Here is a 23,586-nt window from a genome sequence, read left to right on the forward strand (position 1 = left end):
AGTGCAGATTTCCCGATCCAAGCATAACCGTTAATGCAAAACCTGACCAAGCGAAACATGTTCCACAATTTTGTTTTTTATGCTCTACACACTAAATAAAGCCAATTCACTTTTACGTTTGCGACAATAGCAGCAGAATTTCCGCAACCTAATCAATTTGATCTTATTTGTATATATTGAAAATATTTTCTGCTCGTTCTCTATATATTGAACTGTGGAATGAATAGTTAAATGTTTGCAAATTGGCAATTTTTATCTGCAGTTTTCATGAATAATCTAAACATAATTTATCTGGGCAAGCTCATGATGCTTTGATCAAGATTCAGGTGTATTCTCATGTATCTTGGTTTTGGCTCTGGACAGCTGTCCCTTCATGGGCTCAAACAGTGACAGACAAGGTCAGCCCAAAGCTTTATTTTTATGTCGACTGCCACCAAAAAGTACAAAATACAACTAACATAACTTTGGGAACATTATATAAAATGAAGGATGCTGAATAAAGTCCAACACATTTTATTTGCCTTGAGGATTGCAGGTACTGCTGCCTTCAGTCTGATAGACATCTCAAAGGAGCTTCATGTAATTTAGATTATATTCATAATTTTCATTTGTCCGTCTTCCAAAGCAGTGTTTTTTTATCTATTTTAACCAAGCTCCTGAGATGCTCCACTGCCACTTCTTTGTACTGTTCATACACAAAGTAATCTAACAAGGGACTTATACTTAAAACGAATTGTATCTGATCTACACCACCATCTCAATCTTTTTAATTAGCTTCGCTAACAGAATTAATCAGAGCCTTAAATACAGGGCTCGCTGGATTTAAAAGTCCTATCTATTCAGAAATACAATTATGCTAACAAACTCAATTACATGCCTCAGCTGTTTTTCAAATTACAGTCTCAAATTAAAGTCTGACCAGATTTGGCTTTTTGTAAAGTGAAATCATGACAGATTTTTTGAACGCTTCAAATAAAGTTTGGCGTATCCTTGTGTAGTGTATGTAGCACACAAATCACTGACTCCACACGGTCTGGTGTTGTAATAACTGCAGTGACCTTGGTCCTTTATTTCAGCTCCAGAGTGCCTCTCAGGTGTGGTGGGCAGCCTTTTATACTGCCTCTTGCAGGTACTTTCAGGTCTCCCACCACAGCGCCCTCTGTGGTGCACCATTGTACTTATATTATACATTTAATGTACCTGGACAATACACAACATCTCATTTCCCCACCCACAGTTCCAAAAGCCATTGCCGGTAACCTCGGCCTTGTTCGTCCTGATGGGTTAGTGAGTGTGAGTCCATGACCATCCCATGCAGAGATTATTAGGTGCAAGCATGTGGTGTTTGCAGTCCTCGCATGGGTGATGAAGTGTCGGGTATAACCTCCAACAGAAAACAGGTATACATAGACGGTACATTGGTATGGTACATACAATATGTGGTACAGCTGGTATGTCAAAAGATTACAGGTGCACTGAACAGTTGTTTAATCCCAGCTCCGCTGGGTAAGGTATGGTGGCGGAATACAGCCCCCTTTTTACTGGGCTGCACTGAGACAGGGTATCACAACTGGTGCGCTGCCTCTGTGCTCAGTAGTTCATCTGCAGCCGCTGAATCCTTGCATTATAAGTCACGGGTCCGTTAACCCTTTTACTTGTTTTATTGTACCCCGTGATGTGACTCTTTTCGTAAATCATTCGTGTCCATCATTTTTAAACGCAGTGCCCATTTAGCTTCATATCCCTCGTTTCACCTTTTTAAACACAGTAACAAACCAGCATCAACACAAAAAATAAATTAATTCTTATCCACACACGTCACCATACCAATCTCATTATTCTTGCCTTACAAAAGTCTCTTTGTGGGGACCACCAGTGGTGGGGGGGCCCTTTTAAGGCTCCCGGATGCATTGCCCTTTTAAGACGCCATCTTGTGGTTCCCACGAGGCTTTCCTATGGGCTCCGCCATTTTAGCTGCTTTGCTGGCCTTTGTCTGCCGAGCGTTGCTGCCACGAGGCCGCCGCCATCTTGAGCTCACTGACAAAGAAGAAAGAAAGAGGCGGGGGGGGGCGGGGGTTTTCTGGCCTGGGCTCCAGCATTGCAGGTAGCACCGATAATCCGCACGCTGGTGATGATCCGAGCCCTCTCATTACAACAACCATGGTAGGAGGGACTGCGGTGGAAAGATTGCGTCCTTCGGGTAGTTGTTGCAGATGTAGGGGAACTAACACATAGCAAAGCAGTGGAAGCTTTTAAGGAGGCTGGATCGATTATGCGATTATGCGTGCGGAGAGAGAAGCCCGTCTGGAAAGATCTGAGAATTGAAACTTGTCGCGTTCTCCCGGGTCATACCTGCCGCCGCTCTCGCCTCCTCTCCTGCCGTTCCGGCCGCCGCTGTCGTCTCTACCGCCGCCTGACTTTTTCTCTGTGTGGGCCCCCCTGGTTTGTCGGCCATCGATGGACCTCCTGCTCATCACCTGTGCCGCCCCGCTGGCCCGCACCCCAGCAATCGGCCTGCACCGACAAGACTGCTCTTTGGGAAACCCGGGGAGCAGCAGTCTGTGGAGGAACGAAGTCTCCCCATCCCTCTCCTGCCGAGTAGTGTCGGCCCATCGCCTGCAGTAACCCACAAGGGTAAACCGTGCGTCTCGCCCCCATGAGATACCTGCACCATCGCTCTGCCGAGAACAGGTATCAGTTCCCTGGTGTAGGTACGCAGCTTCGCCGTGACCGGGACCAGCTTGGGTCGTGCAGCCGGGTTACCCCACAGTTTATCAAAAGTTCTCTGACTCATTAATGACGGACCCGATCCCGTATCCACTGCCATACTCACAGGGACTCCGTTGATTTTGACTTCCATAATCACTGGGGGCGAATCGTCGGTGCACGTATAGAGTCTCATCACCTCATCTTCTTCTACCTGCTGCTCGCTGAACAGTGGATCATCCCCCATCTCCTCAGCCACGCGGTGAGTCCGATTTCTTTTACACATACGCTGAAGGTGGCCTTTAATGTGGCAGGTATTGCACGTGTACTCCGCAAACCTGCACCGGTGAGCCCCATGGCTTCCTCCGCAGCGGCAGCATGGTGCTGCTTGATTGGCCCCCCTCAGCGGACTCTGAGTTCCAGGACCCCGAGGTCCATGCTCTCTGTCCTGGGCAGAGCCACGTTCTGCAGTTTTGTCTGTGGTAGGCGCTATCCTGTGGACAGTGCCTGCCGGATTCGAGACTTTGTGGATTATCTGTTTGGTGCTGCAAGTCGAGGTCATAAACGCCCTGCTGGTGGTGATGGCTTGCTTCAGGGTGACTGTAGGTTCCGTGGATAGCAGCTTGTGAAGGGGACCCTCATGGCCAATCCCCATAACAAAAACGTCTCGCAACACGTCTTCAAGGTGTGTGCCAAAATCGCATGGCGCCGCGAGTCTCCTGAGGTCCGTAGCATATTTGGTGACATCCTGGCCCTCAGGTCTGCAGTGGTGGTAGAACTTGTACCGGGCCGTGAGGATGCTCTCCTTCGGTTTAAGTTGGTCACGAATGAGTGCGACCAGCTCCTCATATGACTTGTCCCTGGCGCTCCCAGGTACCAACAAATCCCTGACGAGTCAGTAAACCTCATCGCCACAGCTGGAAAGTAATATCGCCTTACGCTTCTCTCTCAGTGTGTCCGAGTGCCCCGTCAGGTCATTTGCTGTGAAGTAGTACTCAAGCCTTTCCGTAAAGGCCTCCCAATCATTTCCCACCGTAAAATCCTTTTACGAGCCCAGAGTAGCCATAGTTGCGTGATGCGTGAAGTTCGTCCGTGTCCTCGTCGCCAATGTAGTGTATGTAGTACACAAATCACTGACTCCATACGGTCTGGTGTTGTAATAACTGCGGTGACCTTGGTCCTTTATTGTTCAGCTCCAGAGTGCCTCTCAGGTGTGGTGGGCAGCCTTTTATACTGCCTCTTGCAGGTACCTTCAGGTCTCCCACCACAGCGCCCTCTGTGGTGCACCATTGTACTTATATTATACATTTAATGTACCTGGACAATACACAACACCTTGATATTCTCAGTAGAAGCAGTGTTTGCATTACCCTTGTACTTCAACAAATTCTACAACATCAAAGAAAATGGGTGGTTATTTAAGAAATGAAATTCTTCTCACAATTTCAGAATAGCTTCACTTTTTCAGCCTTCACTGCAAAAGACCAAGGAAGGAAGATGTAATTGATGCTTTTGGTAAAGATATGCAATACTAACCACACAATTACACAAGTAAGTTGGGACGAAAAGTAAGCGCTCAGTCATTTTGCTTTCCTCAATAAAAAAGGCAATTGTAAAAAGGTACTTTACATATTCTGATAATGGTGTAATAAGATTCCAGTCACTTTTGAAACCAATTTTCTCTCTTTCTCTTTTGAAGAGACACTTTTCTTGTGAGGGTAGAATTCAAGGGTACTAATAACCCTCTGGCACCTCATCCAAATAGCCATTCTTCATGTGTAGTCTAGACAGTGAGCACCAGTAGCCTATTCAACAACAAAGAGCTTCATAGTTGAGTCCAATCCTGCCTTTGCTCAATGTTCACACAAGAAGACCCTTGAATCTCCCTAGTCAGTGATACTGAGGGCAATTGCAACATCCAAGCAAGTGCCAGAGCTGAGATCAACTCAATGTGCACTGATCAAGCAGCGAACCTGGATGGAGTTTGTCTGGCTCCATCATCATCATCATCATAGGCAGTCCCTCGAAATCGAGGAAGACTTGCTTCCACTCTAAAAGTGAGTTCTCAGGTGACTGTATGTCCAATCTGGGAATTACAGTCTCTGTCACAGGCGAGACCACCATGATGGTACATTTAATGACTATGGCTTCAGAGGAACTAACTTCTGAAATAATTTAGGTCTTGTAATTGGAATTTTATTTTCAATTATATGTTTTATAAGTTGTGTGTTCAGCACAGTTTTAGAAATAATAAGATTCAAGTTCATTTTTGATGTTTGTCTAATTAAAATAATATCATGAATGACACTGTAAGTTGCAAGGAATTAGCAGTAATATTAGAAATCTTCAGGCATGTGTATGAATTATTTTTACTATCACAAATACTTTAGAAGTCACAATGCATCCTGCCAATGTCTGCTGAGGCCTGCACAGCATAGAGAGATCTGCCTTTGTTCTCCAGTTTTAGCTAATGCGTGGGTGCAAGTATAAACTGAAGTTCCTCGCTGTGTCTAGTCACAGATAACTTCAGGGCTGACCTTGCAAACTAACATTGTCACTGCAAAAAGTTTAAAGTTTCAGAGTACTGTGTTTGTTTGCATTTTAACATTTGCTGTGATTGAAAAAGTAACTGGACTCTTTGGGGCCGAAATTTGGTAACGCCCCGTAATGGGTGGTAACGGCTGCAGGGCGGGACTTCCTACGCCTGGCGAGGAGGTGCCGGCCCAGCCGCGAAATTGGGGTTACCGCGCCCGAGAGGAAGTGCAGTGCAATGTCGGGTGCTCCACTTCCTCTCGGGCGGTGGGACCGGGGTAGTAAGCACGTGAATTTTCCAGCGCTACACGGAGCACCGCGTAGCGATGGCGCAAGCACATTACCCTCCCCCTTCTGTTAAAGGGGAGGGCACGCTGCGAGCTCTGCAGTGGGGTGAGGGGCCACCACTGTGCCACCGGGGGAGCGGGGTGTCGTGGCCGCAGCCCGGCACAGAGGCGGAATGCCGGACTTTCACCTTTTTGCGGCACAGACCCCGCAAAAAACCGTCAGCGAAAGGCCCAACTGGTTTGTCGGCAATTTCAAACAAATGCCGGCGCGCACCTCCCCTTTGCTTTTCGCCCCGAGTGCAGCCCGGTTCGCGACCCGCGAGGCTGGCACAAACATCACCCGTGACGGCACCCAAATCAATGCACTGCATGGGCGCTCCCCTTCCATGTACAACGACATGCATGTATACCTGTTGAGTTTTAAAAATAAATGCAATCCTTTCTTTTTTAAAACTCTTCAGCCAGTTTCCCTGAAACAGCCAAACAAAATCAACATTGCTTCGAAAGTGTTAACTGGCCACAGTGGGGAAGCAACGAGGAAGTGAGTCAGCCGCCGCCATGTTTTCTCGACCAGCTGGCTTCAACGGCACCTTGCAGTCTAACAGCCAATTAATGGAGCTGCTGTCTGCGGACTTGTCTCTGTTGCTTCGAAGCACATTTTCAACTTGCTGGTTGCCTACATCTGGAAAACCAGGAGGCTATCCAGTAAAATAACAGCATTACCTCCCATGACTAACTCCCTCTCCTGGATACATATGCAGTTACATTATAAAGCCTTAAACACAGCAGAAACTGGAAGTCACAAGGGCATCAAATTCAAATCATTTAGTACTGAATAATATCCAATATTGCTGCTAAATTAGTAACTTACTTCGGCTTTCAAATTATCAAAATTTAAAAGTAGCTTGCCCAGGGTAGTCAGAAGTTGGAATTTACCATTCCTTGATTGGTAACAATTTTTGGAGCCATTATTGAAACAGTGGAGAACATTTTATTTGTCAGGGCTTGTCCTATAATGATTAAACGAACAAGCTGCCCCTCAAAGAAAATATTCCAATCATTTTATGTGATACGCAACACCACTGCTGAAGCACCTTGCCATGTTATCAATTATATCTGCAATGACACTGACACTACAGCATGAATTACTGGGGTTCATTTATAACTCCAAAAAATACAAACCAAGCAGGTGATGTGACCGACTGTAATTTTAAATTGCAGGCAACAAGGATGCCCACCCCAAGCCGGGAGGGCCCACTTTATATATGCAAATCACCCTGCGATGATGTAATTGGGGCCTGAGCTGCCATCTTAACTTGAGGCCTGAGTGGGGAAGCAGTGTTGGCTTCCCAGCCAGGCAAAACCTGCCGGGAACAGGAGCCGGGACCAGGAGAGGACAGTAAGCTAAGTGTTTGCGTTTTGTTGAGCAGGTTTCTTCGTAGGCCAGGAGGAGCGAGGTGCTCCACGTTCCACAAGGAAACCTTGGTCCTCCCCTGCCCCTACCTTCCCCCCGCCTCCTTTTGGAGCACTGACCTTACACTGGGGACCGTTCCCCTATATTGCCGATGGCAGTCTCCCGTTGCCCAATTTTAACAGCCGGGCTGCTGGTTCCCGCTGACTTCCCGACTGTTTTGGTTGGGAAACCAGCAAGTTTCATGTTAATGAGGCCCGGCTAGTTGCTCGCTCGGCCGCATTCCTGCCCTGGAGTTAAAACCGAGCACAGTCTGTCAGCACAGTGCCAGGTGTCATGATATTTGATTTATTTTCTGACAACAACAACAACTTATATTTATATAGTGCCTTTATGTATTAAAACATCCTGTAGTGCATCACAGGAGCGAAATAAAACAAAATTTGACACCGAGCCATATAAGGAGATGTTAGGGCAGATGACCAAAAGCTTGGTCGAAGAGGTAGGTTTTAAGGAGCGTTTTAAAGGAGGAAAGAGATTTAGGGAGGGAGTTCCAGAGCTCAGGATCTAACAGCTGAAGGCATGATCACCAATGCTGGAACATTTAAAATCGGGGATGTTCAAATGGACAGAATAGGCAGAGCGCAGAGATCTAGGGGGATTATCGGGCTGGAGGAGAATATAGAGATAGGGAGGGGCAAGGCCATGGAGGGATTTGAAAATAAGGATGTGAATTTTAAAATTGAGGCTTTGTTCAAAAACCTCAATTGGGAGCTAATGTAGGTCAGCGAGCATAGGGGAGATGAGTGAGTGGGAATTGGTGCGAGTTCGCACATGGGTGCAGAGTTTTGGATGACCTCAAGTTTATGGAGGATAGAACTAGGGAGGCTGGCCAGGAGTACGTTGGAATAGTCACGTCCAGAGGTGAGAAAGGCATAGATGAGGGTTTCGGCAGCAGGTACATTGAGGTAAGGGTGGAGACAGGCAAAGGTGGAAGTGGATAGTCTTAGTGATAGAATGGATATGTGGTAGGAAGCTTCATTCGTGACCAAATATAATGGCAAGTTGCTAACAGACTTGGTCAGCCTTAGACAGTTGCCAGGGAAAAAGATCGAATTAGTGGAACGGGAATGGAGTTTGTGGTGTGAACCAAAGACAATGGCTTTGGCCTTCCCGATATTTATTTGGAGGAAATTTCTACTCCTCCAGTGCTGGATATCAGACAAGCAGTCTGATAGTCGAGACGGTGAAGGATTCCTTCACCACATGGTGAGAGTACCTGCACCATACAGACTGCAGTGGTTCAAGAAGATGGCTCACCACCATCTCCTTAAGGGCAATTAGGGATGGGCAATAAATGCTGGCCTTGCCAGTGACACCCACATCCCATGAATGAATAAAAAAAAAATTTGAGATAGGTGGAGGAGAAGAGGAGCTGGGTATCATCAGCGTAAATGTGAAACTCACATTGTGTTGCCGGATGATGTCGCTGAGGGGCAACATGTGGATGAGAAATAAGAGAGGGCCAAGGATAGATCCTTGGGGACACAGAGATGACATTGCGATCAGGAAGAGAAGCCGTTGCAGGCGATTTCTCTGGTTACAGCTGCAAAGATAGGAATGAAACCAGACGAGTGTAGTTCCACCCAGCTGGATGATGGTGGAGAGGCATTGGAGCAGAATTTTGTGGTCACTCGTGTCAAAGGCTGCAGACAGGTCCAGAAGGATGAGAAGAGATAGATTACCTTTGTCGCAGTCAATTAGGATGTTTTTGTGAACTTGGTAAGAGCAGTTTCAGTACCGCGGCATGGGTGGAAGCATGATTGGAGGGATTCAAACAAGGAGTCCAGGGAAAGGTGGGTACAGATTTGGGAGATGACAACATGTTAAAGAACTTTGGAGAGGAAAGGGAGGTTGGAGATGGGGCGGTAGTTTGCAAGAACGGAGGGGTCAAGGGTTGTTTTTTTTTGAGGAGAGGGGTGATAACTGCCGATTTGAAGGAAAGGGGGACAGTAACTGAGGAGAGAGAACCACTAACATGGGAGTCAGGAAGGGAAGTTGGGCGGTCAACAATTTAGTAGGAACAGGGTCGAGAGAGCAGGAGGTTGGTCTCATTGACAAGATGAGCTTTGAAAAGGCAAAAGGGGAGATAGGAGAGAAATGAGAGAAATACGCAAATTTAGGGTTAGGGCAGGGGGAAAACGGAGAGGAAGTAACATCCGGTGGGCCCGGGGAAGGGAAGGAATTGAAAGCAGAAGCTGTAAACGATGTTGCCGATCTTTTTAACAAAGGAATCCACAAGCTCCTCATATTATTGTTGGATGTGAGGGAGGAGGAGGCAGAGGAGGGTAGTTTGAGAATATACTTAGTCACGGTGAAGAGAAGCCTGGTGTTATTTTTGACATCTGAGATGATCTTAGAATAGTGGGCAGTTTTAGTGATGGAGAGCAGGACCTGGTAGTGCTTTATTTGATCTGCCAAATCTGGTGATGGATGATTAGACCAGTTATCTGCCAAAGACGTTCAAAGACATTGTCCCTTGGGCTTAAAGGAGCGGCGAGGAGGAGTATACTGGGGGAACGACTGGAGTGAGAGAGCGTAATGATTTTAGTGGGGACAGGGGGGGCTAAAGGTGGTGGAGAGGGTGTGATTTCGTAAGTCAGTCGCTGCAGAGATGTTATGAAGACTTGTAGGCCAAAGGCTAGGTAGTTGGGAATTAGAAAGTGTAATGTAAAGGACTTGAGAGAGAATTTTTTTTTTAAGGGACAGGTGCGAAAAGAAGTGAGTTTACGACGGAGAAGAGGATTTGGATCAAGAGTGATGTAAGTAAATGGTCAGAATTTGCTTATCGGTGATTAATATGGAGGGGATAGCAAGGCCATGTGAGATGATAAGATTGAGGGGGTGGCAGTGGGCATGGGTGGAGGAGTTGACATGAAGGGAGAGATTAAGGAAGGAAAGGAGGGCAGTGAACTCAGAGGAGAGGGAGCAAGACCAATAAGTTGTAAAACCACCCATGGTGTCAGGACCCCTTTGTGTTAACAAACATAAATGTAATGTGACTGGCATTATGCAACAAAATGGCACATTAGCTGCTTCCAGTCTGACGTCATAAGAATGTTCCAGCCAATGTGACAGAGATTGCTGTGACTCTTACTCATTCAGTGGTTCTGATCTGTACTGCAATTGCACTGACCCAGGTTCCTTTGCCTGAATTCTGGAAGTGAATTGTACTTACCTAGGACATAATTACTTTTTCACACCTAGTACTGGTTCCATTGCTGCAACTGTTATCAAAGTGGTGATGCTCATTTCGAACCGTTTAGGTTTCTTGGCTTTATCTTTATTTATTTTTAATATCTATCTCATTGGCACTTTCATTGTTCGTTATCTCTGTTTCTGTAAACATACGGTCTGGGTAACTGATGGTCCAGAAATTTCAGGTCATGATCTTTTACAGCATGTATCCCAACTATATAATAACAGGGTTCACAGCAGCCAAATGTTTTGCATATGATAATGAAATGGATCGACCGTGAATAACCCTTCACCTAGTGTATCATTGAGAAAGTGAGGAGCCCAGTAATCTTCTAATTAGGCAAAAATGGATGCTGAGCAAAAGAAAGAGCTACTGCAAGGGCCGTCCAAAAGCTTGGTCATGGAGGTGGGTTTTAAGGAGAGGCGGCGGAGAGGTTGAGAATCCAGAGCATGGTGTTTAAATGGCTGAAGGTGTAGCAATGGGAGGGAGGGTTGCACAAGAAGCTTGATTCGGCGGAACAGAGAATTCTGGGAGGAGGTGTTTCAGGAGGTTACAGAGATAGGGAGGGGCTAGAATAGTGCAGTGGGGTTTTCCACATCTACCTGAGAGAGCAGATAATCATCATCATAGGCAGTGCCTCGGAATCGAGGAAGACTTGCTTCCACTCTTAAAATGAATCCTTACGTAGCTGAACAGTCCAATACGAGAACCACAGTCCCTGTCACAGGTGGGTCAGATAGTCGTTGAGGTGGGACAGGTTTGCCGCACGTTCTTTCCGCTGCCTGCACTTGATTTCTGCATGCTCTCAGCGATGAGACTCGAGGTGCTCAGCACCCTCCCGGATGCACTTCCTCCACTTAGGGCGGTCTTTGGTCAGGGACTCTCAGGTGTCAGGTTAACAATCTGAAGGACAGAACTACCGATTGGGAAGCATCCCCGCAGTACTGCACTGAAGTGTTAGCCTGAATTACGTGCTCAGGTTTCTGGAGTGGGACTTGAACCCACAACCGTCTGACTGAGAGCCAGGAGTGCTACCACTGAGCCACACCTGACTCTCAGTGAACACATGGAACAGATGGAGTGATTGCATAACCAGCCTCCCAAAATTCCAATCAGCACCCATGATGTCCAGTTCAGATCACAGAGGGGGTCCTATTGTTATACCCACTCCGGTCACGGTATCATATGATTAGGTATTGGGCTGTTTTGTCACACTCTTGAACAGAGAATGCATACATGAGTCACCAGCACTGCTGAAATCAGGAAAACATCCAATGCAGACCTGAGATTTGTAACATGTATTTTTAAATACAATAGCACTTCTTCAGTTTGCAGTAAAATTCTATCTCTACCTAATAATTCTCTTCCAAAACTATAACAGCACCTTCCTTGACATGTCTGGCTCTCATTTATTCTTCATGTGTTCCATCAGTCAGTAATGATGCATTAGATGACATTCAGAAAGGTTTACAGAACCAAGACAGTATTAGATTAAAATTATAACTGAGAAACTATTCTGATGCTATTTATTTTCATCAGCTAAAGATCAGTCTCCGAAATGTCATTCTGTATTGGTCGATATTGAGTTTTGTATTCCTGAAGATTTGTGCAATTCTGCGCAGCTGATGTATACAAATCAATACATATGCGTAGCCTGTTCAACGTATCCAAAACTTTGTACTTTTATTTCACTTTCAGCTTGTGAAGCAATAACTTCAATTTTAAAAATCAATATAAATAAATAAAATTCCTAGATAGTACATTTGTAAAAAAGCACATTTATAGTTTAATTGTCCTGAACTTTGCACCTATATTTTTTTTTACAATGGAGTAGTACTGTTCATAAGAAAGCCATTTACTACTGAATATAAGGCAAATATTGTTCAAACTAATCTCAACACACTATTATATCTCAAAACCTGTTCGAAACAACAACAACTTGCATTTATATAGTGCCTTTACTGTAGTAGTCAAGTGCCAGTCCTGGCTCAGCGGCAGCACTGTCACCTCTGAGTCAGACGATTGTTGGTTCAAGTCCTAGTCCACGGACTTGAGCACATAGCCTAGCCTGACACTTGAGTGAGGCACTGAGGGAGTGCTGCACTGTTGGAGGTTTTCAGTTGAGACTATGGCCCAGAAATTCCGATGTCCCGGGTCCGTACGAAGTTTCTATGGACCCGGGAAGGCATCGGAAAAGCCGCTTTCAGCGCGCAATGCGCATGCGCTGAAAACCAGCATTTCCGATCTGTCAAGTTTCTGGCTTGTCAGATCCTCCGTATCGCGGGACCGAGGACACTTGCAGGGCAAGATGTCCGATATTTACGAATATCTTGCCCTGCAAATGTCCTTTAAAATCTTGCGCCTGAAAAAGCAGGCGCATAGCCTACTTTTACGGGCGTAAGAGTTTCAAAACATAGAAACAACATGATTTAAATAAAAATTTTAAAAACATATTTATGTTAAAACCCTGCCCACTCAGATAATTTTATTTGAAACCCTATCCCTAAATTTTTTTTTTAAATTGGGAATTTTTTTAATTTAGAAAACGTGTGTAACATTTTTAATTTCTATTAGTTTATTGTGTGAGGTGTTTTTTAAATGTGTTGTATAGTTTTAGTGCGTTTTGGGGTTTTTCTCATTAATAGTAACTTACGAATCTCCTATTACTATGAATGAGACAATACTTACCTGTGATTGGGTGTCCAGGCCCACGTGACTCCTGCGGACATCCTGACGTGCACGCACTGCGTGTCGTTGGAAGAGGAAACCTGTGAATCGGAAGTCCCAACGTGCGCAGCCGCTCCAGTGCGCAGTTTATTTCTATTTTTTCAGGATTTACCCGTGGGAAACCCTCCTCAGAATTTCAGGGCCATTAAATCATGCCTGCTCTCTCAGGTGAACATAAAAAATTATACAGCACTCTTTCACAGAAGAGCAGGGATGTTTTCCCCAGTGTCCTCCTCAGTATATATTACACAACCAACACCTTTTAAAAAAAAAAAGCAGATTATCTGGTCATTTATTTCAGTGTGAGAGTTTGCTGTGTACAAATCGGCTGTCGCATTTCCTACATTACAGCAGTGACTACATTTCATAACTACTTCATTCACTGTCAAATGCTTTGGGACACCCTGCGGTCATGGAAGGCACAAGATAAATTCAAGTTCTTTCGTCCCAAGGCGTTTCACAGTGGTGAAATAACAAAAAAATTGACACTGAGCCAAAGGAGGAGGTATCAGGACAAATGACTAAAAGCCAAAAAAGTAAGATTTAAGGAGGGTCTTAATGGAGGCGAAAGAGGTGGAGAGACAGAGAGGTTTAGCGAGGGATTTGCAGAGCTCAGGGCTGAGACGGCTGAAGGCACGGCCACCAAAGGTGAGGCAAAGGGAGTGGGGAATTCATAAGAGTTCAGAGTTGGAGGAACGCTGAGTTCTTGGAGGACTGTAGGGCTGGAGAAGGTCACATCATGGGTGACATCATGGAGGGATTTGTACATGAGAATGAGAATTTAAAAATAGAGCCAATGTAAGTCAGTGAGTGTAGGGGTGATGGGAAAGCGGGACAAAGCATGGGTAGAATATGTGGAGCCTGAGATCATGTCTTTGGATGATGCCACCGAGGGGCAGCTTGTAGATGAGAAATAATAGGTGATCCTTGGGTGACTCAGAAGAACATAAGAAATAGGAGCAGGAGTAGGCCATCCGGCCCCTCGAGCCTGCTCCGCCATTCAATACCATCATAATTCCGATCATGGACTCAGTTTCACTTCCCTGCCCGCTCTCCAAAACCCCTTATCCCCTTATCGGTTAAGGAACTGTCTATCTCTGTATAAATTTATTCAATGTTCCAGTTTCCACTGCTCTCTGAGACAGCGAATTCCACAGATTTACAACCCTCTGAGAGAAGACATTTCTCCTCATCTCAGTTTTAAATGGGCTGCCCCTTATTCTAAGATTATGCCCCCTAGTTCTAGTCTCCCCCATCAGTGGAAACATTCTCTCTGCATCCACCTTGTCAAGCCCTCATAACCTTATATGTTTCGATAAGATCACCTCTCATTCTTTTGAATTCCAATGAGTAGAGGCCCAACCTACTCAACCTTTCCTCATAAGTCAACCCCCTCATCCCCGGAATCAACCTAATGAATCTGCTCTGGACTGCCTCCAAAGCAAATATATCCTTTCTTAAATATGGAAACCAAAACTGCACGCAGTATTCCAGGTGTGGCCTCACCAATACCCTGTATAACTGTAGCAAGACTTCCCTGATTTTATACTCCATCTCCTTTGCAATAAAGGCCAAGATTCCATTGGCCTTCCTGATCACTTGCTATACCTGCATACTAACCTTTTGTGTTTCATGCACAAGTACCCCCAGGTCCCGCTGTACTGTGGCACTTTGCAATTCTTCTTCATTTAAATAATAACTTGTTCTTTGATTTTTTTCTGTGAAAGTGCATGACCTCACACTTTCCAACATTATACTCCATCTGCCAGATTTTTGCCCAATCATTTAGCCCTGTCAATATCCTTTTGCAGATTTTTTGTGTCCTCCTCACACATTGCTTTTCCTTCCATCTTTGTATCGTCAGCAAACTTGGCTACATTACACTCAGTCCTTTCTTCCAAGTCATTAATATAGATTGTAAATAGTTGGGCTCCCAGCACTGATCCCTGCGGCACACCACTAGTTACTGATTGCCAACCCAAGAATGAACCATTTATCCCAACTCTCTGTTTTCAGTTAGGTAGCCAATACTTTATCCATGCTAATATATCTCCGCCAATCCTGTGAACTTTTATCTTGTGCAGTAACCTTTTATGTGGCACCTTGTCAAATGCCTTCTGGAAGTCCAAATAAACCGCATCCCCTGGTTCCCCTTTATCCACCCTGTTCGTTATATCCTCAAAGAATTCCAGCAAATTTGGCAAACATGACTTCACTTTCATAAATCCATGCTGAATCTGCCTGACCGAATTTTGTTTTTCCAAATGTCCTGCTACTGCTTCTTTAATAATGGACTCCAACATTTTCCCAAACCATAGATGTTAGGCTAACTGGTCTATAGTTTCCTGCTTTTTGTCTGCCTTCGTTTTTAAACAGGGGCATTACGTTTGCAGTTTTCTAATCTGCTGGGACCTCCCCAGAACCCAGGGAATTTTGGTAAATTACAACCAATGCATCCACAATCCCTGCCGCTACTTCTCTTAAGACCCGAGGATGCAAGCCATCAGGTCCAGGGGATTTATCTGCCTTTAGTCCCATTATCTTACTGAGTACCACCTCCTTAGTGATTTTGATTGTGTTAAGTTCCTCCCCCCCTATAGCCCCTTGACTATCCACTGTTGGGATATTTTTAGTGTCCTCTACCGTAAAGACTGATGCAAAATATTTGTTCAGAATTTCTGCCATAGAAACATAGAAAATAGGTGCAGGAGTAGGCCATTCGGCCCTTCGAGCCTGCACCGCCATTCAATGAGTTCATGGCTGAACATGTAACTTCAGTACCCCATTCCTGCTTTCTCGCCATACCCCTTGATCCCCCTAGTAGTAAGGACTTCATCTAACTCCTTTTTGAATATATTTAGTGAATTGGCCTCAACAACTTTCTGTGGAAGAGAATTCCACAGGTTCACCACTCTCTGGGTGAAGAAGTTTCTCCTCATCTCGGTCCTAAATGGCTTACCCCTTATCCTTAGACTGTGACCCCTGGTTCTGGACTTCCCCAACATTGGGAACATTCTTCCTGCATCTAACCTGTCTGAACCCGTCAGAATTTTAAACGTTTCTATGAGGTCTCCTCTCATACTTCTGAACTCCAGTGAATACAAGCCCAGTTGATCCAGTCTTTCTTGATAGGTCAGTCCCGCCATCCCGGGAATCAGTCTGGTGAACCTTTGCTGCACTCCCTCAATAGCAAGAATGTCCTTCCTCAAGTTAGGAGACCAAAACTGTACACAATACTCCAGGTGTGGCCTCACCAAGGCCCTGTACAACTGTAGCAACACCTCCCTGTCCCTGAACTCAAATCCCCTCGCTATGAAGGCCAACATGCCATTTGCTTTCTTAACCGCCTGCTGTATCTGCATGCCAACCTTCAATGACTGATGTACCATGACACCCAGGTCTTGTTGCACCTCCCCTTTTCCTAATCTGTCACCGTTCAGATAATAGTCTGTCTCTCTGTTTCTACCACCAAAGTGGATAACCTCACATTTATCCACATTATACTTCATCTGCCATGCATTTGCCCACTCACCTAACCTATCCAAGTCACTCTGCAGCCTCATAGCATCCTCCTCGCAGTTCACACTGCCACCCAACTTAGTGTCATCTGCAAATTTGGAGATACCACATTTAATCCCCTCGTCTAAATCATTAATGTACAATGTAAACAGCTGGGGCCCCAGCACAGAACCTTGCGGTACCCCACTAGTCACTGCCTGCCATTCTGAAAAGTCCCCATTTACTCCTACTCTTTGCTTCCTGTCTGACAACCAGTTCTCAATCCATGTCAGCACACTACCCCCAATCCCATGTGCTTTAACTTTGCACATTAATCTCTTGTGTGGGACCTTGTTGAAAGCCTTCTGAAAGTCCAAATATACCACATCAACTGGTTCTCCCTTGTCCACTCTACTGGAAACATCCTCAAAAAATTCCAGAAGATTTGTCAAGCATGATTTCACTTTCACAAATCCATGCTGACTTGGACCTATCATGTCACCTCTTTCCAAATGCACTGCTATGACATCCTTAATAATTGATTCCATCATTTTACCCACTACTGAGGTCAGGCTGACCGGTCTATAATTCCCTGTTTTCTCTCTCCCTCCTTTTTTAAAAAGTGGGGTTACATTGGCTACCCTCCACTCCATAGGAACTGATCCAGAGTCAATGGAATGTTGGAAAATGACTGTCAACGCATCCGCTATTTCCAAGGCCACCTCCTTAAGTACTCTGGGATGCAGTCCATCAGGCCCTGGGGATTTATCGGCCTTCAATCCCATCAATTTCCCCAACACAATTTCCCGACTAATAAGGATTTCCCTCAGTTCCTCCTCCTTACTAGACCCTCTGACCCCTTTTATATCCGGAAGGTTGTTTGTGTCCTCCTTCGTGAATACCGAACCAAAGTACTTGTTCAATTGGTCTGCCATTTCTTTGTTCCCCGTTATGACTTCCCCTGATTCTGACTGCAGGGGACCTACGTTTGTCTTTACTAACCTTTTTCTCTTTACATATCTATAGAAACTTTTGCAGTCCGTCTTAATGTTCCCTGCAAGCTTCTTCTCGTACTCTATTTTCCCTGCCCTAATCAAACCCTTTGTCCTCCTCTGCTGAGTTCTAAATTTCTCCCAGTCCCCGGGTTCGCTGCTATTTCTGGCCAATTTGTATGCCACTTCCTTGGCTTTAATACTATCCCTGATTTCCCTAGATAGCCACGGTTGAGCCACCTTCCCCTTTTTATTTTTACGCCAGACAGGAATGTACAATTGTTGTAGTTCATCCATGCGGTCTCTAAATGTCTGCCATTGCCCATCCACAGTCAACCCCTTAAGTATCATTCGCCAATCTATCCTAGCCAATTCACGCCTCATACCTTCAAAGTTACCCTTCTTTAAGTTCTGGACCATAGTCTCTGAATTAACTGTTTCATTCTCCATCCTAATGCAGAATTCCACCATCTCCATGTTCCCCATTACTAATTTCCCGGTCTCATCCTCTAAGGGATCAACATTTACTTTAGCCACTCTTTTCCTTTTTACATACCTATAGAAACTCTTGTTATCTGTTTTTATATTTCCTGCTAGTTTACTTTCATAGTCAATCTTCCCTTTCTTAATCATTTTTTTAGTCATTCTTTGCTGTTTTTTTTTTAAAGCTTCCCAATCTTCTGTCCTCCCACTAGTTTTGACTCCAGAGGTAATGGTGCAGGGCTGAGAAGCCATTATAGGTGATTCTCTGGTTGTGACTGGATAGGTAAGTGTGGAACCAAACGGGTACCGTCCCACTCAGCAGGGCAATGGAGGAGAGGCGCTGGAAAAGTAGGTGTCGGAAAACATGTCAAAAGGCTGCAGAGAGGACAAGTAGGATCTCTGTAATACTGCAAATCTCGATCCTTAGACTCTGACTTGGTAATAATCATAGGTGCATTTCAATGGTTGAGTTGTTATCCCTACTGTTGCTTTTGTGCTCCTTCAAGTGAGACAGAGGGCTGTGCTGTGGACTTAGGTTTTCTGTGCGCAAGAACGAGAAGCCCAATTTTAACTCTGGGCCAGTTTTGACGAGTGAGTAGCTGTTTGAGTTAGCTGCTTCAGGAATGAGCCTCCTGTATTTCAGCCACTGGGCCTCATTTAAATCCCACTGGCCAACTTTGCATACATTCTGGCACCAGGTAAGGTGGCAAGGTGTGCTGCCAGGGCCCCCTCGCGGAGGCGGGTTCTCATGATCAGGAAGGGGTAGCGGTTCTGTGGTAGGGGAGGCCTAAGCTTTCCTTGTGGGGCCCTGAGGAGCTCCTCCTGGTCCCATAAGGAAAGTTAAAAAAATAGTGGTTTTAAAAACTTACCCTTTGGGGCTTTTCTGGCCAGTTGCTCTTCTTCCCTGCCAGGTCGACCGAGTGGGGAACTCTCTGTGGCTTCCCATTCAGGCCACCAAGGTAAAATTGCAGTTGGGACCTGATGATGTCATCGTCACCTGATATGCAGATGTAAAAAAAATGCTCCGTCGGCTTTGTGTGGGTGGCCTTGCCACCGGCTCAGTTGAGCAAGTTAAAATTGAGAACGGTAAGGTTCCGAGAGACAGACAACCATGGGTTCTTTTCTCCTGGTGCAAACACTGCAAACAATGTTGCCCCTAAGTTGCACACGTGTGTGGGCTGTGCAGCCTTCTGCACGATCCCGCGCAGGCCGCTCACAAGCTTTTACATTGGGAATGCCGCGCATGCGCAGGCATTTAAAGGGACCGCGTATTGAAAGAGACAGGCCGCGCAGAACATCGTGCAGCCGACAGGGTACATTGACTGAAAATGTGGACAAGCTGTCAATTTTCTTTCCTTTAAAGGTACATGCGGATTTGTATTGAGACACTTACAACTAACTGTACTTACTACATTAAAGAGCGGAATGAGATGTCCCTTGCAACCAAGGGTAGATTGGAGTTTCAGGGCTGAGTGCTGCAATTTCAACTTGGTCCATGAAATTTTAAAAAGAGGTCCTGCGGTTTTGAGATATATCAGATCCACAGGCTGCAACTCCATGATTTATTTTGTGGTCTGTAAATCTGAATTTTGACAAGTGTACCAGTAGAATTGCATTTTTGCTGACCTCAGACGTAATTTTTACACCAGTCTGCCCACGATACTAAAGCTGTATGCAGCAGGGACCTGTATTTCTTATTGTATCTTCTACTCCTGCAGCTCGCAACCTAATCATGAATAAGAAATGGGCAGCCAACACAGATGAAAACACTGTGCAGTTCAGATATTGTGCAGAATTACCATAGATATGTCTTTCTCCCAGTAACACTGAATAATCTGCTCATGGAAAAGGCAATGCTTTTTTGATGTACAGTAATTAAAATTGTATGCAACCAAGCTGCAGAATGAAAATTGAGTATAATTACAGGCTTGATTGCAAAATGCAACAATGACAACATTGTCTGTGCTGTTGGACATCATCTTGCATAAAAATGAAGTGCGGCTGTCATGATAAACAAATACAGCTAACTATAACCTCAATCCATGCTCTTCCATGTTACGCTGCTGAAGTGCTGTGACCACCTATTAGCAATTGGGAACAGGAACATATTCATGGACAAATTATTTACTTGGTATTCAGTGGCTGTTCGTCTGCTTCATGTCAGATTTGAAGAGAATAGTTGCCCAGTTTCATTCCTTTCACAAGAGCTTCATGCCGGCAATGTTTTTAATTTCATTCATAGACATATTCAGGTTTTGAAACCACAATTGCTAATTCTCAGCAACATGACATACTCCAAACTACTAATTGCTTTTTGAATTTTTCAGTGTTTAAGTATATTTCATCCTTTCTCTTTTTAGTGGAATCACATTCGGTTTTAACTGAAGCCTTGGGTGCCTCTTTGATCACAAATTCATGCTGCATACTCAGTTCAGGAGAGGTGGCCTTGTTTTGGAAGAGATGGATGATTACATATTATAGAATGATACCTAACTTTGCAATCCAGGGCAGCCTGCAGTAGTAGGACTGAGCATCATTCTGCAACTCTTCTTGGTCAATCATATTTCAATAATACAGATTCTAATACCGTAATATCAGGTTTATAGGTCGCACTTTCATGAAAGATCATATGCCTGCAATGGGGATTCATATTTGCATAGGTTTGATAACACTTATGCTAGTCTCAGTTGTGACTTTATGCCAGACTCCGCCTTTGCCTTCGCTCATCCGTTGCTGAAAGCCTCATCCATGCCTTTGTTACCTCGAGACTTGACTATTCCAATGTACTCCTGGCTGGCCTCCCACATTCTACCACACATAAACTAGAGGTGATCCAAAACTCGGCTGCCCGTGTTCTAACTTGCACCAAGTCCTGCTCACCCATAACCCCTGTGCTCGCTGACCTACATTGGCTCCAGGTTAAGTAAATTCTCGATTTCAAAATTCTCATCCATGCTTTCAAATCACTCCATGGCCTCGCCCTTCCCGATCTTTGTAATCTCCTTTTGCTTCTCATTCTGCTCTTTAATGTCGTCGTAATTACAACATTTAATTACAACAGTAACCATTTCAAAAGTACTGCATTACATTAATGTAGCCGGTTTTCAGCACACAATGCGTATGCGCTGAAAACCGACTTTCCCGATCTGTCACGCTCCAGCTTGACAGATCCTCCATATCTCGTGAGCAAGGACATTTGCATGGGCAAGATTGCGGTATTTACCCATATCTTGCTCAGCAAATGTCCTCAAAACTCTTGCGCCTGATAAAAGCAGGCGCATAGCCTACTGTTACAGGCGTAGGAGGTTTAAAACACGCAAAAACATTTTAAAATAAAATTATAAAAACACATTTTATTGTTTAAAAACCCTCCCCACTACAGTAAGTTTATTTTTAACCATAATTTTAAAAACTTTTTAAAAAGTCAGAAAAATATATATTTTTTTACAATACATAAATAATTTTAATTTAATTTACTAAAAATATGTGGTGTATTTTTTCTATTTTTTAATGAGTGTTTTGGGTGTTGGGAGGGGTTCTCATTCATAATTTAGAGTTCCCATTATTATGAATGAGAACATACTTTACCTGATTGGCTGCCCAGAGCTATGTGACTGCAGCTCCAGCCCTGCACATGTCCAGATGTGTACGTGCTGTGATGCGCAGTCAGTGGAGGCCTCAGGACCGGGAACTTGCGTGGGCCCAGCAGCTTCAGGTAAGTGCGCATCTTTTTTATGTTTTTCCCTTCGATCGCCCGCGGGAAGCAGCCGACCGGGATTTCTGGGCCATCATCATTAGAAATCTTTGCCAAATCCTTGGCTCTGTCAAAAGTGGATACATATTTAAAATAATCTTTCAGAAATATGCTTGGTCTACATGTAATATTCCTTTACAAATTGTGAATGTTTCAATTTATTTCCCTTGTGGAATGGAAATGCTTGTACTGCGAATGATGGAAAAGAGCTCGTTAATAAACCTTTTGCCTCATGCCCTGAATGTTAATGATTGACCAGCAGGATTTCATGTATCATTACATGTTAAGCTGTTGAAGCTACATCCAGCCCATTCTGCCTCTTCGTAGTACCTGTTAAAATGTAAAAGTGATTTCTGACATCGAGTGGGTGATTTATCTTTAACCGCCCGGCGATAACCAGCCAGGTAAGCAGTTAAAATCACCTAGGTTACTTATCTACCTTGGAGCTGCTGGGAGCTAACAGTTCCCAATTTTAATTTGCTCAACTGAGCAGCTGGCAAGGGCCCCGCCCCCCTCCCACCCGCCCCCACCCCCACGCAAGGCTAGCGGAGTGTTTTGTTACATGTGCATGTCAGCTGCCGATGGCATCATTTGGACCCACCTGCAATTTTAACTCGGTGGCCTGAGCAGGAGGCCACAGTATGTTTCCCACCAGGCCAACCTAGCAGGGAAGAGGAACAACTGACAAGGCCACCTACCTAAAGCCACCGCGGTCTCGCTACTCTCGTGGTCTGCATCACAGACAAGACAATTTTGGCCAGATCCTTGTAGACTTCACCACCGCACCCCTTCCTATCCCACTTCCAACTGCATCCGTCCCTGGAAAAAAGCTCTCCCCAAGTCACAAGTGCACTTTCAAACTCCCAACTGCTTAGCCCTTAGCCTTTCATTTGTCCCAATGGCCCTGATTTTAACTGCCCCCACCTGGCGGAAACCGGGCAGGGGGACATTTAAAGTAATGCAAGTCACTTGCCCCCTCCGATCCCGCTGCCTACCCGCGTGTCCCGATATTAACCTAGTCTTTTGATCAGGCGAGCAGGAGACACGCAGGAAGGAAAAGGGTCCTACTTTAAATATGCAGATAGTGTCCGATGATGTCATCAAGGCCCGATCTGCAACTTGAAGCCTGAACTGCGGGGGTGGGGCAGTGTCGGCTTCCCCACCAGACTAAGCTGTCAGGAAAGGGATCATAGTCCAGGAGAGACCCAGAAGTTAATTTTTAAAGTTTGATTTTAAGCTTCCTTGTGGCCCAGGAGGGGCAGGAGTGTTTCTCTAGGCCTCACAAGAGAAGTCTTTGGGCCTCCCATGCATCGGGGTCCTTCCCCCATCCTGATGCTGGCCAAAGTCTCCCCCTTTACAGATCCCGGCTGACAGTCTCCCCCACCCCGCACTCACTACCTGGCCTCTCATGTATTTAACTGTCATTGTAATCCATGTATAAACTGACCTAAGTTGTACACCGTGAGAACATTGACCACTAGGTGGTGAACTTGTGGGAGACACTCCTAACCTGGACTTTCAGGTATAAAAAGGGAAGCTCCACCCACCTTCATCACTTCATTGTTGGCTAATAAAGGTTGCTGGTCACAGAGTGACCTTCTCTCTAGTATGGGTCTCGTGTGCATTTATATTGTACAGCAAGGACATATTATTGGCGACGAGAAACTAAGATTTAAACCACGCGAGCATGGCCACTAGCAGCACGGATGAGAGGTACTGTGTTGGTGATGATTGGGATGATTTTATTGAGAGACTACAGCAAAGGCTTCGTCACTAAGGAATGGCTGGGACAGGATTTGGCCGACAAACGCAGGGCTCATCTCCTGACGGTTTGTGGATCCAGGATGTACTCCCTGATGAAGGACCTTCTAGCGCCAGAGAAGTCGGCGGACAAGACTTTTGAAGAGCTCAGTAAGTTGATCGGGGAACACTTTAAA

General features: G+C 45.1%; 1 long non-coding RNA gene across 1 annotated transcript in view; it reads left to right on the forward strand.

Moving 5' to 3' along the window:
- Nucleotides 1-2,120: 2,120 nt before the first annotated feature.
- LOC139276694 (uncharacterized) overlaps nt 2,121-23,586 on the forward strand; it is a 122,993-nt gene continuing 101,527 nt past the window's right edge. Inside the window, exon 1 of the long non-coding RNA XR_011595973.1 lies at nt 2,121-2,968. This is a non-coding gene — a long non-coding RNA (uncharacterized lncRNA). The remainder of the gene's footprint in view (nt 2,969-23,586) is intronic.

The sequence above is a fragment of the Pristiophorus japonicus genome, chromosome 12 (genome assembly GCF_044704955.1).
Source record: "Pristiophorus japonicus isolate sPriJap1 chromosome 12, sPriJap1.hap1, whole genome shotgun sequence".
NCBI classification, from domain to species: domain Eukaryota; kingdom Metazoa; phylum Chordata; class Chondrichthyes; family Pristiophoridae; genus Pristiophorus; species Pristiophorus japonicus.